Source organism: Tursiops truncatus, chromosome 8, assembly GCF_011762595.2.
Source record: "Tursiops truncatus isolate mTurTru1 chromosome 8, mTurTru1.mat.Y, whole genome shotgun sequence".
NCBI lineage: Eukaryota > Metazoa > Chordata > Mammalia > Artiodactyla > Delphinidae > Tursiops > Tursiops truncatus.
In genome coordinates this window covers 27,119,095-27,132,704 of record NC_047041.1, presented here as the reverse complement: position 1 = coordinate 27,132,704, position 13,610 = coordinate 27,119,095, and positions in this window count along the sequence as shown.

Here is a 13,610-nt window from a genome sequence, read left to right as displayed (position 1 = left end):
CACCATTTTTTCCTTGCAGTGTTCTTAGTATCACTTGTCTTCATCTTTCATGAAATTCTTTCCTTTGCCCACTCCATTTCTACAGGTTTCCTAGCTCCTCTTCTCTTCTCTCTATACACCATCTCCCTTAGTTTCCTTGTCACATCCAAGGTGTGACCTATCACATGTTTGATTCAGATCTCAGCTGAGCCTTGGATCCATATATTGTATTGCCAAGTAGAGGTCTCCATTATGTATCTTGAGGTAATCAACAAGCCACAAATACACTACATGTCTTACCTCAAATCTTTTCATTTTTTAATTCCTATATTGCATAACATAATCATCAACCCATTTACTCAAGCTGGAAATCAGCAACCATCTTTCTTTTTCTTGATCTCTAAATTCTATTCCCTTAGTCCAGCCTATCTTGTAGTCCTATTAATGCTCTCTTGGAAATCTGTATGTTTCTTTATGCCACTTCTCTATCTAAAAATGAGAAAAATACATTATATGAAGGGTTAATATATGGATTTACATAAGAGGGTAAGAACCCACCAGAGGGCCCAGGACCCAGCCCCACAGTCCAGTGCACAGACACTACTCCTGGGAGGCACCAGGATTCCATAGCCAGCCATCCAGACCCAGGCCCACATAACAGCTGGCCATATCAACTCTGGGAATCCTAGGCCCTGTAACCAGAGACACCAGGACCCAACCCACCCATCAACAGGCTGGCACCAGCCCCAGGACTCCCTGGACCCTGGTCCTGCCCAACACCAAGCCAACACCAGCTCTGGGACAACTTGGAACTCTCAGCTAACTTCCCTGGGATACAACCCCACAACTAGTGTGCTGACACCAGTTCTGGGGCCAGCCAAGCCTACCAGACCACCCACAATAGTCAGCCCACCACAGCAGCTACATAGAAGGAACACTTAGAGCATATAGCTCTGGTGACCAGAGGGAAGTATGTTGCAGGGCCTCATAGGACATCTCCTATATAAAGCCACTTCTTCAAGTTTGGGGAAAGTAAGCAGCCTACCATATATAGAGAAATAAAAACAGAGAATTAGGCAAAATGAGACAACAAAGGGATCTATTCCAAATGAAGAAATGACATAAAACTCAAGAGGAAGAACTAAGTGCAGATAAGAAATCTACTTGAAGAAGAGTTAAAGGTAATGATTGTAAAGATGATCAAGAGTTTGAGATAAGAGGAACGCAATGAGAAGTCAGATATTTCTAACAAAGAGTTAGAAAATCTAAAGAAGAATCACATAGATATGAAGAATAAAATAACTAAAAGAAAAAATACACTAGAAGGAATCAACAAAAGATTAGACGATACAGAGGAATGAATCAGCAAACTGGAAGACAGAGTAGTGAAAATCGCTGAAGCTGAATAGAAAAAAAGATTTTAAAAATGACAACAGTTCAAGAGACCTCTGAGACAACAACAAGAGTACTAACATTCACATTATAGTGGTCCCAGGAGAAAAGAGAAAGAAGCAGAGAACACAGTTGAAGACATAAGACTGAAAATTTCCCTAACCTGAGAAAGAAAACATACATTCAGGTCAAGGAAGCGCAGAGAGCCCCAAACAGGATCAAGCCAAATAGAACATACCAGATACATTGTAACTGAAATGCAAAAATTAAAAATAAACAGAATGTTAAAAGCACCCTGGGAAGAACGACAAGTTACAAGGGAACTCCCATAAGGTTATCAGCTGCTATTTCAGCAGAATCTCTGAAAGCCAGAAGTGAGTGGCATGGTATATTTAAAGTGATGAAAGAGAAAAACCTACAACAAAGAATATTCTACCTGACAAGGCTTTCATTCAAATTTGATGAAGAGGGCTTCCCTGGTGGCGCAGTGGTTGAGAGTCTGCCTGCCGATGCAGGGGACACAGGTTCGTGTCCCGGTCTGGGAAGATCCCACATGCCGCGGAGTGGCTGGGCCCGTGAGCCGTGGCCGCTGAGCCTGTGCGTCCAGAGCCTGTGCTCCACAGCGGGAGAGGCCACAACAGTGAGAGGCCCGCGTACCACAATCAAAAACCAAAAACCAAAAAAAAAAAAAAAAAAAAAAAAAGGATACAAATTTGATGAAGAGATCAAAGGTTTACAGGCAAGAAAAATCTAAGAGTTCAGCATCACCAATCCATCTTTACAAGAAATGTTAAAGGAACTTCCCTAAAAGAAAAAGAAAGGGCAACAAATAGAAATATTATAATTATAAAAAGAAAAGTCTCATTGGTAAAGGCAAATATATGATAAAGGTAGTAAATCAACAATTATAAAGCTAGTATGAAGGTTAAAAGACAAAAGCAATAAATCACCTATATCCACAATAAGTAGTTAAGGGATATGCAAAACAAAAAGATATAAAACATGATGTCAAAAAGAGTAATCATTGCAGAAGTGTAGTAAAAATGCAGGGCTCTTAAAATACATCTGAAATTAAGAGATCAGCAAATTAAAATAATTACATTTATATAGATTGCTGTATATAAATTTCATAGTAACTACAAATCAATAATCTATAATAGATGCACAAACACAAAAAGACATGAATCTGACATAACACTAAAGTTAGTCATCAAATCACAAAGGAAAAAAGCAAAAGAAGAAATGAACAAGTGAGATTTACCCCAGGGATGCAAGAATAGTTCAGTATTCCCAAATCAATCAACTTTATACACTACAATAACAAAACAAATATATAAAAATCATACAATCAGGAGCGGTCAAGAGGTGGAATTTACCTCTTCCCACAGGGGCATCAAGAATACATCTACAGTAGGACCTTGTTGTTTATCCATCCTATATATAATAGTTCCATAATGGAAAAGAATATTAAAAAAAGAATGTCTATATGTGTATAACTGAGTCACTTTGCTGTACAGCAGAGGTGGGCACACCATTGTAAATAAACTATACTTCAATAAGAAAAAAAGAATACATCTACAAATGGAACAATTCTCACAGAGCACCTGATGAACACTAGCAGGGGACCTCAGACACCTAAATGGACAAGGAAAGATCCCCATGTAACAAGGTAGGATGAAAGAGAGAAAAGGAAAAAAACGAAAAGTGGAAGTTGGACAGGACCTGTGCTCCTGATGGGGAGCCAAAGGAGAGGAGAGGTTCCCACACGCAAGAAGTCCCCTCACTAGCAGGGAGATCAGCAAAGACAGAAGGGGAGATTCAGGGTCCAGAGGAGAGCGCAGCAACCAGTCTGTGGCAGGCAGGACAGAAAGAGACCGACACAGATGGTCCATGCCACAGCCCTGCATTCCCAGCCTGAAACATGTGTCCACTGGTGCTGATGGGAACTGGATGCTAGACTGTGGGGTTTGGAGAGGAACCTGGGGAGAGGACGGCTGTTGGCTGTGTGGAGACAGCCTGAGGGGACAGGAGTGAGGAGCTCCACAAATGTGAATGCTCCTGGGGGAAGTCATTGAAGCACCACTGTTGAGTGATGCATGCAGGGCAGGGCTGCCATTACAGCCTCTCTCTCCATGCATCAGCCCCCACCCCCAGAAGGCATTAGGGGCTCCTTCTGGAGTGGGTTTGCACACTTCAGTCAGTGGCTGCCTCCTTCCCCACTCCTGGCAATCACGTGCACCCTTGTCAGTCACCACCTCCACCCCATCTCACCTGGGCAAGGAGCAGGTGACTGTGGGTTGCCCACATGCAGATGTGGGGCTGAAACCCAGGGGCTGTGGAACTCAGGAAGAAGAGGTGAAAGCAGAAAGCTGAAGAAAGCAGCTCCTTGCAGCTGCACAAACCATAGATTAAACCCCATGACATGCTTGATAAACTCAGCACCTGCAGGACATCTGAATGGACAATGAGTGCTCCCACCACTGAGATGGGTCTAGCTTTAGCCACTCTGGACTTTGTGGGCAGGTACACGTGGGGGTTGAACCAGGTCAGAGTCTGAGCTGCCCCCATGGTGCCCACAGTGGACACAGGTCCAGGATTACTGCAATCCTGGGACCTCACTTCAGTGGATCTACACTGGTGGCCTGGTGAAAACAATGCTTGAGAGACACCAGGGCCAATTGTCTGCATACTAACAGTTAAGGTGGGGCTGAGAGCAGTGCCAATAAGAGAGTAACTTGTGAGCTTTCACAATGGGTGAACAGTGACACAACAGAGCTCATTCACAGGCTAACAGCTCTGGAGGAGGAATACTCAGTGGTTACTCTCCCTGTGGGAATGCTCCAACCCCAGCTACCTCGCATTGCAGATCAGAAGCACAGCTACTAAACAGATGTGGAGGTATCTATTCCAACAAGTAGGGAGCTGGCCCTGCCCCAGAAAGGGGCAACCACAGACAACCTCAAAGCATAGGGCAGGCTCCACTCAATATCCAGAGCAAGCTCTGGTCAATACAACACCAGTCAAACCCCCTATCAAGGGGATAATGGACCAAGCCTCTGGACCAAACTCACCCACCTGGTGGCAGACCCCAGAAGCAAGAAGAACTACAATCCTGCAGCCTGTGGAAAGGAGACTAGAAACACTGTAAGTCAGACAAAATGAGACAACAGAGAAATTTGTTGCAAATGAAGGAGCAAGATAAAAACCTACAAGAACAATTAAATGAAGAGGAGATAAGCAATTTATCTGAAAAATAATTCAGAGTAATGATAGTAAAGATGATTCAAGATCTCAGTAAAAGAATGGAGGCATGTATCAAGAAGATACAAGAAAAGTTTAACAAAGGCCTAGAAGAACTATAGAAGAAACAGATGAATAGAGATATTATTGTCTTAATAACTGAAATGAAAAATACACTAGAAGGAATCAATAGTAGAATAACTGAGGCAGAAGAACAAATAAGTGACCTGGAAGACAGAATGGTGGAAATATCTTCTGAAAACAGAATAAAGAAAAAAGAATGAAAAGAAATGAGGACAGTCTCAGAGACCTCTAGGACAATATTACATGCACCAACATTTGAATTACAGGGGTCCCAGAAGAAGAAGATAAAAAGAATGGACCTGAGAAAATAGTTGAAGAAGTTATAGACGAAAATTTCCCTAACCTTGGAAAAGAAATATTCACCCAAGTCCAGGAAATGCAGAAAGTCCCACGCAGGATAAACCCAGGGAGGAACACACCGAGACACACAGTAATCAAATACACAAAAATTAAAGATAAACAAAAATATTAAAATCAACAAGGGAAAAATAACAAATAATGTACAAGGGAATACCCATAAGGTTATCAGCTAATTTCTCAACAGCAATTCTGAAAGCCAGAAGGGAATGGCACAATATATTTAAAGTAATGAAAGGGAAGAACCTACAACCAAAAATACTCTACCCAGGAAGGCTCTCACTCAGATTTGATGGAGAAATCTAAAGCTTTACAGACAAGCAAAAACTAAGAGACTTCAGCACCACCAAACCAGCTTTACAAGAAATGTTAAAATAAATTCTCTAGGCAGGGGGAAAAAAAGAGGCCACAACTAGAAACAAGAAAAACACAAATGGGAAAGCTCACTGGTAAAAACAAAAATACAGTAAAAGCAGGAAATCATCCACACACAAATATAATATCAAAACCAGCAGCCATGAGAAGAGGAGAGTACAAATGCAGGAAATGGGAATTGCATTTGAAATTAAGAGATCAGCAAATAACCACAAACTTGTGTGTGTATAAATATATATATATATGTATATATATATATATTTATATAGACTGTTATATCAAAATCTCATGAGAAACACAAACAAAAAAAATTACAATACATACACACACAACAAAGGAAAAGCAACCCAAATACAACACTAAAGATGGTCACTAAACCACAAGAGAAGAGTACAGAAGAAGAAGGGAAGAAAAAAGACCTACAAAAACAAACCCAAAACAATTAAGAAAATGGCAAAAGGAACATACATATTGATAATTACCTTAAATATAAATGGATTAACCAAAGACATAGACTGGTTGAATGGATACAAAAACAAGACCCGTATATATGCTATCTATAAGAGATACATGTCAGACCTAGGGACACATACAGACTGAAAGTGAGGGGATGGGTAAAGATATTTGATGCAAATGGAAATAAAAAGAAAGGTGGAGTAGCAATACTCATCAGAAAAAATAGACTTTAAAATAAAGACTGTTACAAGAGACAAGGAAGAGCACTACATAATGATCAAGGAATCAATCCATGAAGAAGAAATAACAATTGTAAATATATATGCACACAACATAGGAGCACCTCAACATATAAGGCAAATGCTAACTACCAAAAAGAGGAAATTTACAGTAACACAATAATAGTGGGGGACTTTAATATCCCACTGACACCAATGGACACATCATCCAGACAGAAAATCAATGAGAAAACACAAGCTTTAAATGGCAAAATAGACCAAATAGACTTAATTGATATTTATAAGTCAAAAAATGGGCAAAAGATTTAAATAGACATTTCTCCAAAAAAGACATACAGATGGCCAAGAGGCATATGAAAAGATGCTTAACATCACGAATTATTAGAGAAATGCAAATCAAAACTACAAAGAGGTATCACCTCACACCAGTCAGAATGGCCATCATGGAAAAATCTACAAACAATAAATAAATTTTGGAGAGGATGTGAAGAAAATGGAACCCTCTTGCACTGTTGGTGGGGATGTAAATCGCCACTATGGAGAACAGGATGGAGGTTCCTTAAAAAACTAAAAATAAACTACCATATGACCAAGCAATACCACTACTGGGCATATATACAGAGAAAACTATAATTCAAGATGATGCATACACCCCAGTTGTCATTGCAGCACTATTTACAATAGCCAGGACATGGAAGCAACCTAAATGTCCATCAACAGATGAGTGGATAAAGAAGATGTGATACATACATATAATAGAATATTACTCAGCAATAAAAAAGAATGAAATAATGCCTTTTGCAGCAACATAGATGGACCTAGAGATTGTCATACTGAGTATAGTAAGTCTGACAAAGAAAAAAAATATCATATGACATTGCTTATATGTGGAAACTTAAAAAATGGTACAAATGAACTTATTTAAAAAACAGAGCTATAGAAAACAAACTTATGGTTACCAGAGGGAAAAGTGGGGGTGGGTAGGGAGGGATAAATTGGGTGATTGGGATAGACATATACACACTACTATATATAAAATAGATAACTAATAAGGACCTACTGTTTAGCACATGGAACTCTTCTCAGTACTCTGTAATGCCATACATGGGCAAAGAATTGAAAATAGAGTGGATATATGTATATGTATGCCTAATTCACTTTGCTGTACAGCAGAAACTAACTACCTTCTTAATTAACTATACTCTAGTAATTTTTTTTTAAAAGACAAATCTTATGATAATCTCAAACTGATGCCAAAAACAGCTTTTGACAAAATTCAGCATCCATTTCTGATAAAAACTCAACAAAGTGAGTACAGAGGGAACATACCTCAACATAATAAAGGCCATATATGACACACACAGCTATCATATTTGACAGTGAAAAGCTGAAAACATTTCCTCTTAGATCAGGAGTAAAACAAGGATGCCTACTCTTGCCACATTTATTCAACATAGTTTTGAAAGTCCTAGCCCTAGCAATCAGAAAAGAGAAAGAAATAAAAACACTGTAAATTGGAAAGGAAGGAGTAGAACTATCACTTTTTGCACATGACATAATACTATACATAGGAAATCCCAAAGACATCACCCAAAAGTTCCTAGGACTTATCAATGAATTTAGTAAAGCTTTAGTATTCAAAATTAATATATCTGCTGCATTTCTATACCCTAACAACACAGTAGCAGAAATAGAAATTAAGAGAAAAATCTCATTTACAATCATATCAAAAAGAATAAAATAACTGGGAATAAATCTCACTTAGAAGGTAAAAGACGTACACTCAGAAAACTTTGACATTGACAAAAGAAATTGAAAATGACAGAAACAGATGAAAAGATATACTGTGCTCCTGGATTGGAACAATCAGTATTTTTAAAAATCACCATACTTCCCAAGGTAATCTACAAATTTAATGCAGTCCATATCAAAATACCAATTACATTTTTCACAGAACTAGAACAAATAGTTCTAAAGTTTGTATGGAAACATAAAAGACCCTGAATAACCAAAACAATCTTGAGAACAAAGAACAATGTTGGAGATATCATGCTCCCTGATTTCAAACTATACTACAAAGCTGCAATAATAAAAATAATATGATACTTGCACAAAAACAGGCCCATAGATCAATGGAACAGGAGCCCAGAAATGAACCCACACTTGTGTGGGCAATTAATCTATGTCAAAGGAGGCAAGAATACACAACAGGGAAAGACAGTCTCTTCAATAAATATTTCTGGAAAAAACTGGACAACTACATGCAAAACAATCTAAGTGGAGCACTCTCTGACACTATGCACACAAGTCAGTTCAAAATGGATTAAAGACTTAAATGTAAGACCTGAAAACATAAAACTTCTAGAAGAAAACATAGGCAGTACACTTCTTTATAGTGGTCTTATTAATATTTTTGGTTGTGTCTCTCCAGGCAATGGAAACAAAACAAAAATAAATAAATGGGACTACATCAATTTAAAAAGGTTTTGTACAGTGAAAAAACTGTCAACAGAAAGGAAAGGCCACCTACTGAATTGGAAAAGATATTTGCAAACAATATATCCCATGAGGGGTTAATATCCAAACTATACAAAGCACTCATACAACACAACATGGAAAAAAATCCTATTAAAAAATGGGCAGAAGACATTAACAGACATTTTTCAAAATAAGACATACAGATGGCAAAGAGGCATATGAAAAGACAGTCAACATCACTAATCATAAGGGAAATGCAAGTCAAAACCACAATGAGATATATCACCTCACACCTGGCAGAACTTCTATTATCAAAAAGACCACAAACAACTGGTGTCAGCAAGGATGTGGAGAAAATGCTACCCTAGTGCACTGTTGGTAGGAACGTATATTGGTGCAGCCACTGTGGAAAATATGGATGGAGATTAGGCAAAAAGTTAAAAATAAAACTACCGTAAGATCCAGCAATTCTACTCCTTGGTATTTATCCAAAGAAAATGAAAACACTAGTTCAAAAAGATACATTAACCATTAGGTTCATTGCAACATTATTTACAATAGCCAAGATACAGAGGCAACCTAAGTGCCCATCAATAGATGAATAGGTAAATAAGATGTTTTATATATATATGATGTTATATATGTATAATATTTTATACACACACACACACACACAAACACACACACAATGGAATACTACTTAGCCATAAAAAATAATGAAATCTTGACATTTTCAACAACATGGATGGTCCCAGAGGGTATTATGTTTAGTGAAATAATTCAGACAGAGAAAGACAAGCACTAAATGATTTCACTTATATGTGAAATCTAAAAAGCAATACTATGGAAAAAATGTAACAAAAGAGACAGACTCATAGATACATAGAACAAACAGATGGTAACCAAAAGTGAGGGGAAAGGGGAGAGGAAATAAATAGATGAGGAAGTTTAAGAGGTACAAACTTTCAATTGCAAAATAGATGAGTCATGGTTATGAAATGTACAGCATGAAGAATACAGTCAATAATCATGTAATATCTTTGTATGGTGACAGTTCATTACTAGGCTTATCATAACTAGATGGCCATTTTGAAATGTATAGAAATATCAAGTCACTATATTATGTACCAAGAACTGACATAGTTTTGTAGGTCAATTATACTGCAAAAACAAACAAACAAACTCATAGAATAAGATCAGATTTGTGGTTACTAGGGAGGAAGGGGTTAAGGGGAGGGGAGGTGAATGAAGGCAATAAAAAGTACAAGCTTCCAGTTTCAAGATAAATAAGTGCTAGAAATATAATGTACAACATGATAAGTATAATTAACACTGCTCTATGTTGTATGTCAAAGTTGCTAAAAGGATAAATCCTAAGAGTTCTCATCAAAAAAAAATAATAATAATTGAATACAAGGTTTCAACACATAGAGTTTGAATGATTAGTGGGTTGGATTGAAAAATAAATATGGTGACTGGATAACGCAATACAGTAAACCTGTTCCATTTGAACCTGTATATCTTTATGGCGCATTTTCAACTTTGATAGCCATTAAAACCAGTACTAAAACAAACCAAAATTATAACCAGATCTTCAAATGTCTGTATCATAAATAATTAAAGCAAAGCTAATGAAGCACTTTTGATCACACTTCTCTCTCACAAACTATTAATAAATAAAAACATACTGTAAAACAAAGAACATGATGTTATTAGATTTTATTAACAAATTATAAAAACAATATTTTAGGGAAAAATCAAAAGATTTTCCACTTATGGGAATAAAATGAAATTGAAATATTCTTTATTTCTACCTTTTAATGTCTGTATTTTCATGGTTTACCTAAGAATGAACATAAGTCTGCCATTAGAAAACATATAATCACTCTTCAACACATTTTTATTAGCCTGACTGTTACTCAAATTTCTCTACCCATTTGATATGTTCCTTCTCTGTCTTACCAGGGATTTCACTTATTTGATATGGATTCTACTCCAACCAAGATATTATACATGCTTTTATTCTTGTTCTAGAAGTATTTGGTTCATTTCATTATATACATTTTATTTCTTCCAGTTACAAAGGAAGCACAGCCACTTTTCTCTACCAATTGATTAATGTCCAAATATAAACTAATAATATATTAAATTAATGTTCAAAGATATGTTAGGGTGATAATAAATGCAAATTATTTATAAATACCACTAAAGATACATTACAATTATTTATTGATAGAAGGATGCAGAAAAATTTGGATACCACTATCATCTGTACACAATATTAAAAGCCTTTCATAACATAGCTGTTGATGCCATGTGACTCCTTTGTCTACCATCTATCTTACCTATGTTCTAGCTTTCTTTATGCATATAGAATAAACAGTCTAAGAATGGATACAAAATGTACAGAAATCTGTTGCATTTCTATACAGCAAAGTATCAAAAATAGAATGCAATCCCATTTATAATTACATTAAAAGAATAAAATATCTAGGAATTAATCTAAGGAGGTAGAAGAACTTTACTCAGAAAACTATAGGACACTGATAAAAGAAATTGAAGATGACACAAACAGATGGAAAAATACAGCATGTTCATGGATTGGAAGAATTAATATTGTTAAAATGACCATACTACCCAAGGCAATCTACAAATCAATGCAATCCCTATCAAAATACCAATGACATTTTTCACAGAACTAGAACAAGTAAATCTAAAATTTGTATGGGAACACAAAAGACCCTGCATAACCAAAGCAATCTTTAGAAAGAACAGAGCTGTAGGTATCATGCTCTCTGACTTCAGACTATACTACAAAGCTACAGTAATCAAAACAACATGGTACTGGCAAAAAAAAAAAAAAGACATGTAGATCAATAACACAGAATAGAGAGTCCAGAAATAAACTCATGCACCTACGCTTGCAGTCAATTAATCTATGACAAAGGAGGCAAGAATACACAATGGGGGATAGTCTCTTCAATAAGTGTTGCTGGGAAAACTGGACAGCTACACATAAAAGAAGGGAATTAGAACATTTTCTTGTACCATATACAAAAATAAACTCACAATGAATAAAAGACCTAAATGTAAGACCAGAAACCTTAAAACTCATGGAAGTAAAGATAGGCAGGACACTCTCTGACATAAATCATAGCAATATTTTTTGGATCTGTGTCCTAAGGCAAAAGAAACAAAAGCAAAATGAAAAATGGGACCTAATTTAACTTTAAAACTTTTGCACATCAAAGGAAACCATCAAAAACACATAAAGACAAACTACTGAGTGGAAGGAAATATTTTCAAATATTATTACCGGCAAGGGGTTATAATCCAAAATATATAAACAGTTCATATAACTCAAAATCAATAAAACAAACAACCCGATTAAAAAATGGAGGGAAGATCCCAATAGATATTTTTCCAAAGAAGACATGGAGACAGCCAACAGACATATGAAAATACACTCATCATCACTATTCATAAGGGAACTGCAAATCAAAAACACAATGAGATATCACCTCACACCAGTCAGAATGGCTATTACCTAGAATACCACAAATAACAAATGTTGGCGAGTATGTGGAGAAAAGGGAATCCTGTACACTATTGGTGGGAATATTAACTGGTATAGCCACTGTGGAAAACAGTGTACAAGATTCTCAAAAAAAACTAAAAATAAAACTACTATATAATTCAGCAATTCTACTCCTGGGTATATATCCAAATAAAATGAAACTCAGTGGAAAATACACATGCACCCCAAAATCCATTAGCAGCATTATTTCTATAAGCCAAGATATGGAAGTAACTTAAGTGTCCATCAACAAGTGATGGATAAAGAAGATGTGGTGGCTAACCTGGTGGCGCAGTGGTTGAGAGTCTGCCTGCCGATGCAGGGGACATGGATTCGTGCCCCAGTCTGGGAAGATCCCACATGCCGTGGAGTGGCTAAGCCCATGAGCCAGGGTCACTGAGCCTGCGCGTCCGGAGCCTGTGCTCTGCAAAGGGAGAGGCCACAACAGTGAGAGGCCATGTACCGAAAATAAAGAAAGAAAGAAAAGAAAAGAAGATGTGGTGTGTGTGTGTGTATATATATATATATATATATATATATATATATGCAATAGACTATTACTCAGCTTTAAAAAAGAATGAAAATTTGCCATTTGAAGCAACATGGATGGACCTAGAAGGTATTAAGCTGAGTGAAATAAGTCAGACAGAGAAAGACAAATACTGTATGTTATGACTTATATGTTGAATCTAAAACATAAAATAAACAAATGAATTTAACAAAAGAGAAAAAGACTCACAGATATAGAGAAAAATCTAGTGGTTACCAGTGGGAAGTGGGAAGAGGGAAGGGTGGAGGGGGCAAGATATGGGTAGAGACTTAAGAGGTACTAACTACAAGGTATAAAATAAATAAGGAACAAGGATATATTGTACAACACTGGGAATCTAATCAATATTTTATAAAATTTTAAATGGAGTAAAATCTTCAAAAATATTGAATCACCATGTTGTATAACTGAAACTGATATAATATTGAAAATCAACTACACCTCAATAAATAAATAAAAATAAATGCAGGGCTTCCCTGGTGGCACAGTGGTTGAGAGTCCGCCTGCCAATGCAGGGGACGCGGGTTCGTGCCCCGGTCCAGGAAGATCCCACATGCTGCGGAGTGGCTGGGCCCGTGAGCCATGGCCACAGAGCTTTCGTGTCTGGAGCCTGTGCTCTGCAGCGGGAGAGGCCACAGCAGTGAGAAGCCTGCGTACTGCAAAATAATAATAATAATAATAATAAATAAATAAATGCAATAAAGACCAATTTAGAAAATTTTGAAAGTACGTAAAATATGTAAAAGAAAATTAAAATACATATGATCCCACATTCTCCAAATAACCACTAATAATATTTTCTTTGATGCACATCTGATTTACATGCAATATTCTATTACATATAATTATGTATAATTTATAAAAATATATTTTTGTATTCTCC